General features: G+C 43.5%; 1 long non-coding RNA gene across 1 annotated transcript; it reads right to left on the reverse strand.

Moving 5' to 3' along the window:
- Positions 1-1,690: 1,690 nt before the first annotated feature.
- Positions 1,691-2,655, reverse strand: LOC150025541 (uncharacterized). The gene is made up of 3 exons (XR_016514547.1): positions 2,560-2,655; positions 2,386-2,479; positions 1,691-1,779 (listed from the first exon to the last, which is right to left on the reverse strand). It is a non-coding gene; the product is annotated as an uncharacterized LOC150025541 (long non-coding RNA).
- Between the last annotated feature and the right edge of the window lie 16,354 nt (positions 2,656-19,009).

Consider the following 19,009-nt stretch of genomic DNA (forward strand, 5'->3'; position numbering starts at 1 on the left):
TCACTCCAACCTCATTCAACGTTACTGTAACTTGGTAGATTTTCTCGAACTTGTGATGGGACTGATGTTTTATATCGGCCCCACGGTGGGCGCCAAATGTTCCGTCCGGTTGACCGGGACGTCTTCGTGCGCGACCTCAACCGTCAGCTAGGGACTCCTTCCCACTGGTTGCCTGTGAATTCCTGCAAAAAAGAGGACAAAGAGGCGCCCTAGCGGCCGGTTGCACTCCGACGCTCAAGTCAGCCAGCAAGAAACACCAAAACTGTCCACCTACGTCTCCGAGCACCGCGTATGGCACTCTGAAGGTGGTCTAAGAACTGTGTACATGTGTGTGTGTTGTCTCTTTCAGGCAAAAATATTTCCCAGTCACTTGTACGCAACCTTGAAGCACGAGCAAGCAACTGGAGAGTTCTCTGGTAAATTTGCCAAAAGTTCCAACCCTTTTCCAACATTCTCTGCGCTATTTAAACTACCCAAGCATTTAAAGCGCCTTAAAGCGCTTTTAATCACAAACGTAACGCACTCATTAAAGCGCTTAATTAGAAAACGTAGCGCATTTAAGACGTTGAAACGCTCGGGAGCCATTATAGTACCTGAATGTTCGAAAGGGAAACTGTATTGAATAACTTTTAATTACCTGGCACCTGACTAAAGGGTGTTTCTATTCTGGCATGGCTGTCGTACACGTGGAGGGCCTCACGACGCCATGACCCCATCTGGGGGCGTTTCTGCCCATCCGGGGACGTTTCCACGTGTGAGTCCTCCTGCTGGGGAGTGCTACTGCGCTAGGGGTGACTTTTTGGGTGCCAACTCATGCCCCCAATTATCTAGTCACTTACTTTGAGAGCGTATCTGCCTTCCTCTCGCATCCTGCACCCGGTTGCCCTGGGCGTGACCTTCCTCTTGGGTCGTATCTGTCCCGAGGGCGTCTCTGGGGCGGTAAGGGTACTTCACGAGTCAGGCTGCCCTACACTGATGCTTTCACTATGGCCTTAAAGCCACCTTTTCCTTCTCTTTATCACTTTCCCGAGCTATCGGGACCTGAGGCCTTCCCACGGTGTCGCTCCCTCCATGGTCTTTCCTACCCATGGGTATCGGGGAACCACACTGTGATAGCCTTGTTTTTACACTGTTTGACCTGGCGACGCCCTAGTTGGGCGACGCCTTCGCCTAGGCGACGCCTTGCCTTGGCGACGCTTCCTCTTGGCGATGCTGGCACTTGGCGTCTCTCCACCTAGGCGACGCCTTGCGTTGACTTTGACTCTTCAGCCGTTGACTTTGACCTTGATTTAGTCAACGCCCGGATACGGGACGGTACAAATATTCTTTAACAAATTTTAAAAAGCAAATAAAAAACAGTCCAAACCGGTTTCCTAAACCACCTGTTTATATTTTGTATTCTTTCTTTATTATAATTCTTAATGTAATTATTTTATCAGTTATTACAATTTTATTCATATATATATATATATGGTTTATATTTATATATTATTATATGTTATACATTTGTCTCTATTATATAATATATAATTATGTATTAATTTTTTTCTATGTTTTGAAATATTAGAGTACATTGTATGTTTATTATATGATAATATATGATATATGATTCACTGGAAAAGCGGCTGCAGCTGCTATCATATGATATATGATTCACTGGAAAAGCAGCCGCAGCCGCAATGGAAAAGCATTCACAGTATAACAGACATTTGCCTCTCACACGTCTTCAAAGTAAAACTGCATCCCACGATTCTCCATGATAGCTCCGTAATTGACTACCTAGTTAACAGATAATAATAAAATAGTAGAAACAACGCCACCTTTCTTTTCTAATGCTAACATAGAAAATCAAAATTACTTATAAGAATCTTATTATTCCTGATTCAAATTAAAGATTTATTTAATATGATTTGGCCAACAATCAATTTGTATCCTGTGATGAATCAGAGATGACTTTGAATCTTGAAAGCACTGATGGTCTCTGATAAATATTACACGATTCAGCAATTCATTATTTTTTATTTTTCTTTTCAAGACTCTTATCAAAAATATTGAATACTTGGATAAACTTAAATTAAAAAAAAAAAATAGGGAGCACTATTAAGTACACCCCAATTAGAAAAACTTAAATTAATATCCTGTTCCACTTCTCTTTCTCGATGAATTCTTACTTTATCTCTAAAGATGACAATAAGTATCTAAAAGAATCTAAACCTATATAAAAAATCAAAGAGAATGATAAAACAAGAAGCCTTGCAGCTATTTTCAATGAACAGGAAAGTTAATGACTATACAAAGTAATCTCTTTTTACAAAATTGAGAGAAAAGTACATGCTTATAGTTATCATGCGCAGAGAAAATTAGAAATTAATATTCAATACTTACATTAGATTTATCAAAAAATGAGTTTTCGGAAGGCAGGCAAAAGAAATCAGCATCAGCACGCATTGGCCAACCTAACCGAAAACAATCAGCAGACCTACAAGTATGTTGTTAAAAAATAAAAAATTGACAGGCATGACAGTCAATACAGAGAAAAATTAAAGCATAAACTCATACCAGAAATATTCATTTAAATCACCATAGTTCCTCCACTGTGAATGCTTTGACCTTCCCTTTTTGCTGCGTGCAGCTTCCTTTTGAGCAAGGAAATATCAATTTATTCATCAATGTGAAAAATAAATGAAATAAGTTTATATGGATGGACGACCACAAACAAAAAAGGAAACCATCTACAGAAACCATATTCAAAAGAACCAATTCATGTCAATTTTCATAAGTAGCAAGTTACCATCAAAGTCTCAATTAAAACCAACAAGACAAATGTGACAATGTAAGCAAATGCCAAAACCATAGGGAGAATATACACAAACATGCACATTGCCTCCTAAACAGTCAAGAAAATAAGATTATGCAACACCAGGAAAAAAAATAACAAAATCACATGACAAACGCGTCTATATTATATTATAAGAACTACATGTTTCAATGCAAACAATCACGGACAGATATTACATATATTGAAGATACAAAAAAAACAATTAATGATATAAACAGGGTACTATATCTTTCGAGACTGAAACATACATTCATTAATTTTATAGTGTCAGAAACTAATGCAGGATGCAGACATTATAATGCTCTTAATAACCGTCTTGCTTAGGTTAAACATCAAGAAAGTACAAACACCAGCTCTCCTAAAAGCTTATTCCATATAAATGCACATAATTACATACTCATCTAAAGCACCATCACAGTCAATGGTTGAATCCCATCACCAATAGTTCTTATAAGTTCACTTTGTGTTTCTTCGTTTTCTTATAATAATTATCCTTCTCAAATTTAATCTAGTTTTCTTATAGAAGAAATAAAGCAAATCAAAGAATGTAGAAAAGTGTAAATCGGTAAGAATTATGAAGCCTTTTGGAAAGGATATTTAAATATTTTGTACGTAGCAATGACAGAATTCAAAATATCAGTACCACTGGATTTCACTCATTCCTTAAGCTTTATTATAAAAATAGTATACATTACACTAGACATTATCTGATAGCTAAATTGAATAACTTAAAATATTTTAGAGTGGAAAAGATAAGCACATGCAGAAAGAAATTGTAGCCTACCAAATTTACCAGATTAAGCATTGACAAGTTGTTCTAGAATACCTTCACAGCACCTTCTTCAACAATTGACATCCGGGACAGACGGTTGTAATCTAAACCAATCTTTTTCTTCAACTCCTCCATAAAATTAAAATTTATTTCATGGAGGAGTACATCCATACTCCACCAATCGGTCATCAAGCAACTTACACAAGCGTGACATTAGTGTCTAGAGTTGGACACTCCTTCCAATTAAACCATTCTACATACTCAACAAAACCAGAACATCCAAAACCAGTACTCACAATTTAGTACACTTGTACTTGTGTTGCTTTCTATCTTATTTCCTAAATTGACTTTAAACTTTTGTTAGTTGGCTAACATAAGACGGTAGAAGTACGACTAGTCGCATATTGTTATTTTTTGTTTGATGCAGTCCCTTTCAGAGACCTTTCGGAAAATCTATTTAAATATTGGAATTGATCGTACCAACTAAAAAGATATGATGAATTGCATTATCTTATAAGAACACAAGTTTGGAAATCATAAAATTCTTCCTTCCTCATAAATATCATTTTTTTCCCTTTCTAAGGTAGATAGCAATTGCCTAAGGAAAGAAAGAAGAGTACATGGTAATAAACCAAAGAATAGACTACTTAGTACATTTTGATTCAATCATAAACTACTATATATTCATCAGAAGCATAAAACTATTTACGATTACACACGAATAATACTAGTGCATGTTCATTAAACTCAACAAAATATCTCCTCTTAGGGATTTGTATCACAATTTAAGCATGACATTTTCAATTTTAATGAAAGTGCATAATCTGCAAGAATCAGGACAATGTGCATTATCAGAACGCAGAGGAAGATAGGTCCCAATAATAAAAGCCATATCAGCGTCAGGATCACCAAACAACAAAAAACAAGATTCAAGGACCAGTTTGATTTGAACTAGTCCTTTCTCTAATAAGCCTTTGTCTTTATCTTGGAATCTATGCATCCATGGACCGCAAGCATAGATATGCCCAAGCAACCTACTAGAGGTTTTCAAAATTTCAGGACCACCATCATATACTTATGATGTTTATTTAAAAACATAGTGCAGAATAAGCAAATAGTGCAGAATTGAAAACAAATGTGAAAACATAATGACTGGAAAAACTGGATCAGAAACAGTGAATGAAAACAAATGGTTGGGATCTTTTTTTTTTTTTTTGAGTTGATTTAACTATGAACCTATAGCAACCCTTGTACACATAGCTAACCATAGATCAAACAAAGACCATCAACCCTGGACCATAACCCTGCACTCCCCTCTTTCAAGCCACCAGAACCTCCAATCTATTCCAAAATAGCCTCCAATCTATTCCGAAGTTACTAGACCCTAGATTTAACAAAATCCTCAACATTTTTATTTCGGTCAAGCGTTAGGGATTATGCTTCAACTGATTCAAATAAGCAACTCAGAAAATCAATGCCAACTGAAGAAATCGACAATGGAAAAAGAGAAAGGATAATGAAAACAAAAGCAAAATCGATGGTGATGACGGTGGTGTTGCGTTCGTCGGAGAGAACAATGGTGGAGCGTATAGGGGCGTGAGAGAGAGAATATGTACTGAGAAGAGGAAGAAGAAACCAATTACCATGGTGAAGCAACAAAAGCAGGTCCGGTGGAGGAGGAGAAATAGGTCTGTCGTGGTGGAGGAGGAGAAGCTCTATGGTAGAGGATGAGAAGTAGTTATACCGTGGAAGAGGAGAATGAGTTTTTTAGTCAAAAGTTGGAAAAAGTGTGAGAATTTTCCTGAGGTTTGAAAATACATCTTTGGAAAAGTTAAAAAAAAGATAACTTTTCTTTTTTTATTAAAAATATTTATATAAAATAAATAAAAATTAATTTTAATTAAATAAATATTTAAAATTAAGAATATTTTTTAAAAAATTTATATGTTTAAACTTAAACTTTCAAAAACTTTAAGAATTTAGTTATCAAATATATTAAAAAAAATTTAAATTTTTGTTTTAAAATTTTAATTATATTTATTTATTGAAATTTGAGAAAATTTAAAATATTTTATTCATGTTTTACAATAAACATTTCAAACTTAATGAAAATTAAAAAAATTCTATTATTTTGATGAGATTTTAGAATAAATTAATGAAACTTAACAAAGGTAAAAAAGCCTCAACTATTTTGCAGAGGTTTTAAAGTAAACCTTTGAAAATTAACTAAGGTTAAAAAACCTCCGTTATTTTGCGGAGGTTTTGAAATAAACCTATGGAAATTAATGAAGGTTAAAAAACCTCAGTTATTTTGCGGAGATTTTAAAATAAACCTTTGGAAATTAATGAAGGTTAAAAAAACCTCCGTCATTTTGCCAAGGTTTTATAATAAACCTTTGGAATTTAAATAAGGTTAAAAAACCTCCATTATTTTGTTAAGGTTTTAGAAAATAACCTCCATTAATTAAATCAATTCCTAAGGTTATGTTAACCTCCGCTAAATAACCTCCACTAAAACCTTTTTTTCTTGTAGCTCTTTGAGTTTGTCATACATCTAGTATTCCTTTTGTTATAGCCTTTCCTTGCTTATACCTTTTTTCTTGATTGTCTTTATTGCTTCATTGGTTTTGTTGTGGTTGGCTTTGAGATTGAGGATTCATAAGGCCTCAACATCAGCTTGGTGCAGGGACATTATTTCTTTGAGAGTGACTTCTTTTTCTGGCCAAATTCACTTTGGCAATTTGGTTGCCAAATACATTTTTTGCTAACTTTGTTTCTTAACTTGTTTGCTGTTTTTGTGTTTGCTGTTTTCATTTGCAAATGGCGGCTATTCAAGTGGTGAATCTTACAAGCAACACTCTCCTTCCAAAGCTTCAGTCCTTGGTGAATTGCATGAAGCTTAACGCACCATTAGGCGTTTGGAAGAAAAATTGCAAAAGGTGGAGGTGCAACAAGCTAGGCCATCTCACTCTATCAATGGTGGGCATCATTCACATAGACCTTCTTCAAGAGGTTCTTCAAATGACTTTGGCCGTGAGGAGGACCATAGGAGAAGGCAAACTCCACCTCAATTCCATGGACATAGACATCACAATCAAGGGGAGAGACATCACCGTGGAGTTGGACACTACCAAGATGCAAAGGCTAGGCTACCTTCGGTCAAGCTTCCTTGTTTTAATGGATCTAGTGATCCTAATTTGTATTTAGATTGGGAGGCTAAGTGTGAACAAATATTTGAGATCCATAAGATCCAAGATCAGCACAAGCTTAAGCTAGCCACCTTAGAGTTTAGTGATTATGCCATGAAATGGTGGCATGGTATTGTAAAGGACATTATCTATCACAAGGGTCCTCCCGTGGACTCTTGGAAATCTTTAAAGGGTCAAATGCGTGCTAGGTTTGTGCCCCCACATTTTAGGAAAGACCTCATGTTGAGACTCCAACGGTTTCAACAAGGCACGCTAAATGTAGATGAATATTACAAAGAGTTAGAAACGCTTTTGCTTAAAGTTGAATTAGAAGAAAGTGAGGAAGCTATGATTGCTAGGTTTGTGAGTGGTCGAAGGAAGGATATTCAAGATGTTGTTGAGTTACAAGAGTATTCATCATTGGGTTCTTTAGTTCATCTTGCAATGAAGGTGGAAGCCCAACTTGCTAAGAAAAAATCTTTCAAAAATGCTCCCAATAATGGTTACTACAACAATTCTTGGAGGAACAAAAAGTCTTTTTCAAAATTTCCTTCTAAAGATTCTTCTTTCAAACCCAAGGAACCTAAGCCATCTACTTCTAGGCCTAAATCCCCAACTAGATCGTCTAGTAAGAAATGCTTTAAGTGTATGGGTTATGGTCACATTGCGGCTAATTGTCCTTCTAAAAGGAATATGTTTGTGCATAATGGCATTGTTATGAGTGAGCATGATTCGGATTCACCTAGGCATTCTTCACCATCTAGGGCGTCTAGTGAGAATGAGAGTGAGAGTCCACTTGAAGGATATTTGTTAGTTGTGAGAAGACTTCTTGGACAAGTTTCACAACCTTTAGATGAAAGTCAAAGGGAAAATATTTTCCATACAAGATGTCTTATTCAAAACAACATTTGTTCTTTGATAGTGGATGGGGGTAGTTGTGCTAATGTGGCTAGTACAAGAGTAGTAGATAAACTTGGATTGCCTACTATCTCTCATACAAAGCCCTACAAATTGCAATGGCTTAGTGAAGTAGGAGAAATTGTTGTGAATAAACAAGTCCTCATCCATTTCTCTATTGGAAAATACAAAGATGAGGTATTATGTGATGTTGTGCCCATGGAAGCTACACATGTTCTTTTGGGAAGGCCTTGGCAATTTGATAGAAAAGTTTTTCATCATGGCTTTACCAACAAACTTTCTTTTCATTTCCATGGTCACAAGGTTACTTTAAAATTTCTCTCTCCAAGAGAAGTCCATGAGGACCAAATCATCATGAAAAAAAAGAGGGAGAGTGAAAAAGATAAAAAAGATAAAAAAGATAAAAAAGATAAGAGTTCTAAGCCTACACTTCTTGTGTCTAGGCATGAGCTTCAAAGGGAAATAGTGGCTCACCATCCTCTTTTCTTAGCCATCCCTAGTGTACCGTCCTGATAGTCGGAAGTGATGACGTGGCATCGAGCTATTATGTAGGCGTGTTGAGCAGGGCCCATGGCTGGCAGAAGGGAAGGAAGTCGGGGGGCTCGTGTGGTCGCCAGTTATTAAGTTGGCGTGCCCCGATCTCTAACAAACCCAAACCGGCGGTCACCGGGTTTGAGATGAAGTTGCCAGATGTGAACCCGTGACCACGTGGTGGCCAGAGATCGCCGAAACAAGGACATCGCCGAAGATGAAGTCAGATAGTCATTTCCTAGCTGGCCAGAGGATTAGGTCAGGAGACAGTTTACCTGAACATACACGGTGAAGCGAGTAAAGCAGATCATGAAGGCGGCCGGCGAGGCACAGGGACGGTGTGTACGAAGGCACCCGAACTCTCCAATCAGAAGAGATCACACTCCAAGGCAGCTATGCACTGAGTTGTGTCATGAACAAGTAACTTAGCCAAAAGCCTGAAGAGTAAGAAGTGGCGCCCAAGTCAAGGATGCTCCAGATGGTGACACGTGTACAGCTGGATGCGAGCCACGTGTCCAGATGTGTAACTGTCAGGAGAGAGAAAGTGCACAGGTATATAAGAGATTCTAACGAACTTCTGAGGTACGCACGTTTAGATTGTTTCTTTGCGCTTGCAAGTCTTGAGTACGCTGAGAGAGAATTTTGCACGGTTCCTTAGAGTTCTTGAGTTTTCTCTTAGTATTTGGTGGTTCAGTCGCTGACTTGGGCGTCAGAGCGTGATCGGCCGCAGCGGCGCCGTTCTGTCTTTTGCAGGTTCTTGAGGTGAATCGCGGTGAAGGACGGAGGCTAACACGGTGCAGAAGTCGATCCAGGTTTGACGAGGCAAAGTTCTTGCATCCCGGTCAACAGGCAGGATCATCAGGCGCCCACCGTGGGGCCGTGTAAAACCTGTTCCCATCCACAGCGTAAGTTCTTGGAAGTTTCTGCAGTTTCTGTGTGGTTGTGTGCTGGTGCAACCATTTTCCGCCGTTCATCTAAGCTTTGTTCGGTAGTTTCGTGTTTTCCACCGTTCGTTTGAGTTCTTGTTCGGTGAGGAGAGGTTTTTCGCTGCTTACGCAAGTTTTAATCGGTGAGATCTAAGTTTCGCCGCTCGTTTGGATTTTCGTGGAAGAAGCGGTGGTTTGTGGTGGAGTCGTGAGTTTCTGTGAAGGTTTGCTGTTGAGGTTGTGTTCTTGAAGCTCTTTGGAGTTTGCGAAGTTCTGACCGATTGATCGATGAATCGATCGTCGCTGAAGAAGGTGTTGTTCATCGCTCTTTGTGATCTGTCAAGTTTTCATGAGAAAGATGAGAAGCAACCGTTCAAGTCCAGTTGCGCCCATTGCTGCTGAAGGCGCCATGACTATGGCGCAGATGGTGGAAATCATGCGTTCGCTGCAGGCGAATGTGGAAGCCTCGCGCATAGAGCAGGCAAAAATGCACGAGGACCTGGTCGCCTCTCAGGCCAGGAATGAAGAGCTTAGCAGAGTGACTGAGGAATTGCGCCAAGCTCTTCAGGAGCAGCGAGGGCGCCCAGTCGCTGAAGAGGTCGCGCCGTCAACGCCGCCTCGCGTTTTCCCCATGCCTTTCGCTCAGGCGATTACAGACACGCCTATCCCTGCGAGTGTGGTACCTGTGAAGGCTGTTTTTACCGGCGTGGAGGATCCAGAGGCACATCTCACCACGTTCCATACGCAGATGATGCTGTCAGGAGGATCGGATGCTGTATATTGCAAGATGTTTGTGAGCACACTCCAGGGGACGGCGCTGGAATGGTTTGTGAGCTTGCCTACAGGTCACATAACCAATTTCCAACAGTTTTCGAAGATCTTCGTCGAGCAGTACATAGTGAACAAGTAAGAACAAGAGGGAGGGGCCAAGAGGGATTAGAGGACTCGCCATCCTTATGATCCAAGGAAGAACAAGGGCAGGGGCCCAAGGCGCCCTCAACCGGCACGTCGGGAGTACAATCGCCCGCCGAAGCATAAGTTTGTCATGGGATTGGCGGACCTGATCGCCATTCCCAACATATCAGCTAGGCTGAAGGCGCCCGAGAAGGTGGGCGACAAGGTGTTGGGACCAAAGCCAGACGCCTGGTGCGAGTTCCACCAGGGCTTTGGCCACACCGTGGACTCATGTTTGGCTTTAGGATACCAGCTCGACGACCTGGTCAAGAGCGGGTTCCTAAATGATTACTTGCTGGATAGAAGGACGGGGGGCGCGTCGAGCTCCCAGCCAGCAGGGGGTGAGGCTCAGCAGCACGAGATGCCTACCCACGGAGAGATCCACACCATTGCAGGAGGTTTCTCGGGTGGTGGATGCACCGCGTCACAGAGGAAGAAGTATGCGAGGTCTGTGATGACGATGGATATGTTTGAGGACCACTCACCTGACGTGGACATCACGTTCACAAGGGAAGATCTCAGGGACGTTGTGCCTCATGACAACGATCCAACAGTCATCTCGCTTGTTACGGCGGGAAGGAAGGTCCACAGAGTACTGGTGGACCAAGGAAGCTCGGCAGATGCAATGTTCTGGCCGACTTTCACACAGTTGCAGTTGCCCCTTGACCAGATGAGGCCCTATGGAGGGTGTTTGTATGGTTTCACTGGCGATCAGGTGGAGGTCAGGGGGTATATAGAGTTGAGAACTACTTTCACGGATGAGGCGGGCTCGAGAACGGAAAAAATCAAGTACCTCGTCGTGAACGCTCCCTCAGCATATAACATTCTGTTGGGAAGACCAACACTCAACAGGATAGGAGTTGTGCCTTCGACCAGGCACATGAAGGTGAAGTTGCCATCGATGGAAGGGGTGGTGATCACCATCAAATCTGACCAAAAAGAAGCGAAGAAGTGCTATGAGAATAGCCTGAAGAACAAGAGGTCAGTGAGTTACATCACGACGATGCCGCCTCCCGGTGTGAGGCCCAAGCCAACAGAGTGGCGGGTTGTTGGTGCAGCGATGGAGGTGGCCGCCGGGGGGGACGTCGCCATGATGGATGCTGAGGCTGAGGGAAAGAACGCCGAGCGGGAAGAAGAGACGAGGAACCGCCCAGAGGAAGCGAGGGAGCTGGGAATCGCCAGGGCGGTGATCGCCAGGGAAGCTAGACCCAAACCCGTCGAGGAATGGCCCGAAAGGGAGATTGGGGGAAAGGTCTTCAAGTTGGGAAGATCCTTGGAGGCTGAGCTCCAAGACCAGATTGCCAAGGTGATAGAGCGGCATCTGGATGCTTTCGCATGGTCTGCTTCAGACATGCCGGGAATTGACCCCGACTTCTTGTGCCATCATCTAGCAATGGACAACCAGGTCAGGCCAGTGCGACAGAGAAGAAGGAAATTCAACGAGGAAAGAAGGCAGGCGATCAGGGATGAAACCCAGAAGCTCCTCGCTGCAGGCCATATCAGGGAAGTCCAGTACCCTGAATGGCTAGCTAATGTCGTGCTGGTGAACAAGAGCAATGGGAAATGGCGCATGTGCGTCGACTTCACCGATCTGAACAAGGCTTTCCCAAAGGATTCGTATCCTTTGCCAAGCATAGACGCCCTGGTGGACAGTGCTGCAGGGTGTAAGTTGCTGAGTTTCCTGGATGCCTTCTCGGGGTATAACCAGATAAAGATGCATCCCATGGATGAAGAGAAGACTGCCTTCATGACCGAGAGATCATGCTACTGCTACAAGGTGATGCCATTTGGGCTGAAGAACGCGGGGGCCATGTACCAGAGGTTGATGGATCGGGTACTTGCACCAATGCTGGGAAGGAATGTGCAAGCGTACGTGGATGACATGGTCGTGACCTCGCCAGAGAAGAGCAAGCACGTTGCGGACTTGGAGGAGTTGTTCACCACGATCGCCAAGTTCAGGTTAAAGCTGAATCCCGAGAAGTGCATCTTTGGCGTGGAGGCGGGGAAGTTCTTGGGATTTCTCTTGACTGAAAAAGGAATAGAAGCCAATCCTGATAAGTGTGCTGCCATTTTGGCGATGAGGAGCCCGGTTACCGTGAAGGAAGTGCAGCAACTTACAGGTCGGATGCCCGCCCTGTCTTGTTTCGTGTCAGCCAGCGAGGAGAAGGGCCATCCGTATTTTCAGTGTTTAAGGCGAAACAATAAGTTTGCCTGGACGAAGGAGTGTGAAGAGGCCTTCGTCAAGCTTAAAGAGTATCTGGCGAGCCCGCCGGTTTTGTGCAAACCGCTGGTGGGGACCCCTCTCAGGTTGTATTTTGTTGTGACTGAGAGGGCGGTGAGTGCGGTGCTGCAAGGTGCTGCAAGGTCCGGAAGTGAGATATCAGGCCTTGGAGAAAGCTGCACTGGCAGTGGTTTTTTTGGCGAGAAGGTTGTGCCACTATTTCCACAGTTTCACGATACTGGTGATGACCGACTTGCCCATCCAGAAGGTTCTGAAGAAGCCCGATGTAGCCGGGAGGATGGTGAAGTGGGCGGTGGAGCTGTCGGAGTTTGATATCAAGTATGAGCCCCGAGGCCCGATCAAGGGGCAGATTTTCGCAGACTTCGTGGTCGAGCTCTCGTCGGAAGCAACACGAGTTGAGGGGGATGATTTTCGTTGGGTGCTTTCGGTGGATGGATCGTCGAACCAGCAGGGTAGCAGTGCTGGAGTCATCTTGGAAGGGCCCAACGGCGTGCTGATTGAGCAATCCCTGAGGTTTGCCTTCAAAGCCAGCAACAATCAAGCAGAATATGAGGCGCTGATCGCCGGTATCTTGCTGGCCAAGGAGATGGGAGCTAGGGTGTTAATGGCTAAGAGTGACTCGCTGTTGGTCACGGGACAAGTAACAGGCGAGTTCCAGGCCAATGATCCACAAATGGCGGCTTACCTGGAGTATCTGCGGGAATTGAAGAGTTCCTTTGTCTCCTTCGAAGTGGTCCATGTGCCCAGAGAGCAGAATGCCCGAGCTGACTTGCTAGCTAAGCTCGCCAGCTCAGGCAAGGGGGGTAGGCAGAGGACGGTGATCCAAGAAACTCTGAAGACGCCTAGGGCATTTGTGGCAGATCACCTGGTTCTTCAGATAAGCAAGTCGACGGAGAAAGCGGCGAGGAGCCACAGGTCTTTAACTCAGGAGACCTTGAGATCGCCGAGAATAAGAGTGTGTCAGGAGGAGAAGGTCAGCGTGGCGCAGGTCTGCACTACCCATGAGCCAGACACCTGGGTAACAGTACAAGCGATGCCTGGCGGATGGTCTTCTCCCGCTGGACCCGACGGAAGCTAGGAAGATAAAGAAGAACTCCAGCAAGTTCACGATGATCGATGGTGAGTTGTATAGGTTTGGGTTCACACACCCACTCCTAGAATGTGTGCACGGAGAGAAATGTACAAGAATCATGGCCGAGCTCCATGAAGGGATTTGCGGAAGCCACGTCGGGGGTCGAGCTCTGGCCGCAAGAACACTCTGTGCAGGTTACTACTGGCCAACAATGAGGGAGGATTGCAAGAAGTACGCACAGTGTTGCAAGCAATGCCAACAGCACGCCGATTGGCACAAAGCGCCTCCCGAGGAATTGAAGTCGATTTACAGCCCTTTGCCGTTTCATACGTGGGGGATCGACATTCTGGGACCTTTCTCATTGGCGATCAGACAGATGAAGTACTTGGTGGTGGCAATTGAATATTTCACCAAGTGGATTGAAGCGGAACCAGTGGCCCAGATCACCGCACACAAGATCGAGAGCTTTGTGTGGAAGAACATCGTGTGCCGGTTTGGTGTGCCCAAGCGCCTGGTGTCAGATAACGGAACTCAGTTTGCAAGTCACCTGTTGAAAAAGCTGTGCGAAGGGGTGGGAATTGAACAAGTATTTGCGTCCGTCGAGCACCCTCAGACGAATGGCCAAGTAGAGTCAGCCAATCGAGTATTGCTGAGAGGTTTGAAGAGAAGGCTAGAGAAAGCCAAAGGAAGTTGGGCTGAGGAAGTACCCCGTATAGTCTGGGCGTACCACACCACCGAGCAGTCAGGAACCCATGAGACCCCGTTTAGCCTGGTCTATGGATGCGACGCAATGATTCCAGTGGAAATCCAGGAGAGCTCGCCGAGATTCCAGAACTTTGTAGCGGAAGACTCGAATGAGGAAAGAAGGCTGAATCTGGATTTGCTGGATGAGGTCAGGGAGGAGGCGAGAGTAAAGGCTGAGGCAGTGAAAAGAAGGATTGAACGAAAGTATAACTCGAAGGTGATGCCAAGGCAGTTTAAAGAAGGCGACCTTGTGATGAGGAAGGCCCACCAGTACGAGATGGAGAACAAGTTGTCGCCTAAGTGGACGGGACCGTTCAGGATAACCGAGGCGCTCGGGAACGGCGCCTACCGCTTAGAATTGTTGGAAGGAGGGGCGATTCCTCGCACTTGGAACGCCACGCACCTCAAGTTATATTATAGTTAAAAGCTTTGTAAGTAAAAACAAACACGAAGAGTTTGCAAGCTTTCTGTTAAAACAGTTTGAAGGGGGCACTCTTTTTTCCCTAAAGAGGGTTTTTAATGAGGCCACCCAATAAAGAAGAGTTTTCGAAGTTTAAAGCTGTTTTAGATTGCATGCTTGTCGTTATTGCGAAAGTTTTGAAGAAAAAACCTTGTCACTCGAATGTGATTTAAGGCAAGTTTTGAAGTTATGTTGCATGCTTTCTAAAAAGTTTCTAAGTCCGCATCGTTTTTCGGCGATTGGCGGCATCAGTTAAAGTTAAAAGTCCTCATCGTCTTTCGGCGATCGGAGGCACCGGCAATGTCTAAAAGACCTCAACGCCCTCGCGCGTCCTGAGGCGAGAAAGAGATAAAGACCTCCTCGCCATCGAGCGAGTGCAGGCGAGAAAGAGTAAAAAGTCCTCAGTGCTTCCAGAGGAGAGAAGCTGTAGCCTCTGGGGCAATGTAGAGGCACCAGCAAAAAGTCCTCAGTGCTTCCAGGGGAGAGAAGATGTAGCCTCTGGGGCAATGTAGAGGCACCAGTGAAAAGTCCTCAGTGTTTCTAGGGGAGAGAAGATGTAGCCCCTGGGGCAATGTAGAGGCACGAATTAAAGACCTTCTCGCCGATGAGCGAGTTCAGGCGAGTTAAAGACCTTCTCGCCGATGAGCGAGTTCAGGCGAGTTAAAGACCTTCTCGCCGATGAGCGAGTTCAGGCGAGTTAAAGATCTTCTCGCCGATGAGCGAGTTCAGGCGAGTTAAAGACCTTCTCGCCGTCGAGCGAGTTTAGGCAAGAGAAAATCCTTCTCGTCTCGAACGAGTTCAGGTACGGTGTGGAGGGTGGAAGAAGTTTGAAGGATAGCTAAGGTAGGTTCGAAGAGAGCACTTAGCTATCTGGCTTGCTGTTCTGAAAGTCAGGGAAGGTAGAGAAGGATCCGAAAGGCGCCTCTACCCCCAGATAAGGGAACGATGGCCAAGTTATGAAGGCAAAAGGGAGCTGGTATCGCCAAGACTCTTTGGCGATCAGAAGAAATTCAAGCAATGGCAAGAGTTAAGGCCCGTTTTGATAGGGCAGATCAGGTGAGCTATGTCTTAAACTTTTAGTTGGGGTGAAACTCGTTGTTTGGAAAGTGGTTTCGCACTGAGGTTCATTACCTTAAAGTTCACAAGTTGTTAGAAGGCTATCATTCAAAAGTTGATAGTTTGAAGCAGTTAGTAAACAGTTGCGCTCGCAGAGTTGCTAAGTCAATTTCGTTTAAGAGGTTCATACAAGAAGAAATAAAGCTAACAGGGAGATTATATAAAGAAGCAGGAAATTTCATAACACAGTGGCATCAGTTCAAAATACATGTACCAAAAAGGGAAAAATTATTACAAGTAAGTGTGTGTAAGAGAGAAACAGAGGAATAAGGGATGGAGGGAAGCAGCTAGTCTTCAGAAGGAACAATCTTCCCATCCACCACTTCATTGTTTAGCGACACCATGGAGAGGTCCAGATCAGGATACTGGCAGGCAAATTGCTCCAGGGCGGCGTCAAACCCAACAGCGAGGATTTGGGCGGAGCTCAGCTCGAGCTCTTCAGTTTGCTTCTTGAGCCCCTCGGTCTGCTGCTCTAACTCATCAGCTCGTTTCTTTAGATATTCAGTTGTCTCACGAGCTTGATGGAGGTCTTCAGTAACCTTCTTGTTTTCCGCCTGCGCCTGGGCCAGCTCTGCGGCGATCTTCTCATTTTCCACTTTGGCCTCGGCAAGCTTAGCCATGGTGTCATCTCTCTCTTTTTCAACTTTCCCCAAGAAGACTTCCCGATCTACTGACCTCTTCTCAAGGCTTTCTACCTTGGCAGCATCTGCTTTGATCGACGCTTCCAGGTCAGCCACCTTGAGACGGTAGGGGACCAGTTTGCTCTCCAGCTCAATTTTCTCTTGAGCTAGGAGGTGCACCTTATGGCGCAAATCGGTGGCCTCTTTACGCGCCACCCTCAGTTCAGTGCTCATGGCGTCCTCCACTCGCGAATGGTCGATCTCTGCCAGCATAAGGTTGCAGGACAACTTCTCCGCCTCGATCCTTATTAGGCGATTCTCCTCTTGGAGCACGGAGATGTCGTCCTGAAGTTTCTTGCTGGAACTCTCCACAGCTTTTGATATGATGGAGGGGAGGTCCTCTACCATCATTCTGAGTTTGGCTGTGAAGGGTTCCCACATCCCTTTAACCGCAAGGGGAAGCTTGGCAACCGCTGTTGGTGGAGGCGCTGAAGGAGCCTGGTGCTGGCTCTCACCACCGCCCTCTTGGATTGGTTGTTGAATTGGAGCTTCTTGGCGCGGTGGTGACGTGGGGGACTCAGTGATGATGATGAGCGAGTTGTGAGCACCTTCATCCCCACCTGGCGCGGCTTCGGCGTTTGAAGCAGTTGAAAGAGGACCCTCTCCAGCGGATATGAATGGCGTGGAGGCGCTCGGAGGGTTCTCCATGAAGTTGGGCTCAGTAGCCTCAACCGCAGGGAATGCAGCCGCCAAAGGCACTGCTTGGACTGGCGGTGATGTGATTCCACTAGCCATATAGAGAAAGGTTCTTGACCTTCTTAGGAATCACCTTGAGTTGGACATTATAAAGGCACTTTTCTTAGAGTTGGATCATTGTTCTAAGACAAGAACTCACCAAAAACTAGTACCAAATCCCAAACTCATTTGGATGAACCAATTTTAGTCAAATTGAACCGAACAAAAGAGTAAGAAAAGCAAAGGAACAAGATGAATGGACTGAAATATAAAACTGCCGAACCAAAACTCATAAAAAACAACAAGAACACCAAACCAAAACTCAAGAACACAAGCTAACAAAAACAATAGAAAGAGAAGAAAGGAAGGAGAAGAGAGTGCTCATGAAGATGGAAGAATGTTGGATGATCTCGCCACTAGAAGTGTGGAATGCTCCTAGATGAGAGTGATGCCGCCACTTGAGGACTCCAATGATCCATCAAGATAAGACTAGAGAAGAAGGCTCCAAAAGCTCTCCAAAGTTCACTCAAAATTTGAGTAGAGTTTTCTTAGATTAATTCCAATCTGAATTTTACAAAGAGAGCACCTCTATTTATAGCCCAAGGTGCTGAAAAATAGGTGGGAAATTTCAAATAAAACTCATTTGAAATTCCCACCAAAAACAAGTCACATGGGAGGTGTGACCTTTTTCTACTATGACACCTCCTAAAAACTACACCTACACCACTCTCCTAAGTCACATGGACAATGTGACTTTATTTTACATTTTCACACACCTTTATTTAATAACCACACCTCCTAAAACTATACAAGAGTATTTCAAAGCTTGGCCTTGCCCCTCATGGGATGGACTTGGGCTCTTTGGGCTTTGGCCTTCTTGGGCTTGGGCTTGGGCTTTGGGCTTGGGCCTCATCTTTATTTTATGTCTTCTTTTAATTTTGAGAAGACTAGAAGGAAGAACTTCAAATGTGAGGGTAGATGTCCTCTTCCTCCATTAATAAAAGCCTCCTTTATTTGATTCTCATCATACTCCTCGAGTTGGAGAGAATTCGTCCACGAATTCTGAATCCCTGCATATAACAAAGTCAGTATAGTTTTACAATTAAAAGTGGAAGAAAAATGTAAACATGACTTATCTTTTGTAAACAATGGGATTTCAGAAAAGGAGTTTTTATAAATCGACCAAGTTGGAAAAATTTGTTTGGGAATGATGATATCTTTTGGGAAAAGGCATCTTAAATGGTGAAAACCATTAGGAGGTATGAAATCATCCCTAACACTTTTTAACCAAGATGGTGTTGAAATAGAAACCTTGGGTAATGAAAAAGATAAGGAAAACACCTTGGAGGTGAAAGGAGAAGACTCATGTCAACTTGGCCTTCTTTGTCTTTTTCATTTTGACTTGTGGGAAGTGGGTGAGTTAGGTCTTGTGTTACCTTGTTTATCTTTAAGATTTGCTTTTGTGAACAATGAAGAGCGATGTGCCCAAAACCTAAACATTTAAAACATTTGATATTGGAAGTTTTGGTAGGTGACTTAGGAGTAGAAGGATTTGTAGTAGAAACTTTTTTTGGAAACATGGTTTGTTTGGAAAAAGTGGAAGGAGAAATTTGAGTAGAAATTGTGTTTGCATCCTTCCTAGAAGAGTTGTAGAAATCATCATCATGAGTATTTTTGAAAGACTTTTTTAAAAGATATGATTCCACCTTGATGGCTTTGTGAAACACTCTCTTTAAAGAAGAGTACTCTTTTAATTCTACAAAGTCTCTAATATCTCTTCTTAAACCATGTACAAACCATTTAATCTTTGACTCTTCATTATCATGCATATTCATTTTAGTCAAAGTTGTTTCAAAATCTTTAAAGTATTCATCTACCATCTTATGTCCTTG

Source organism: Phaseolus vulgaris, chromosome 8, assembly GCF_051622355.1.
Source record: "Phaseolus vulgaris cultivar YP4 chromosome 8, ASM5162235v1, whole genome shotgun sequence".
Classification (NCBI taxonomy): Eukaryota; Viridiplantae; Streptophyta; class Magnoliopsida; order Fabales; family Fabaceae; genus Phaseolus; species Phaseolus vulgaris.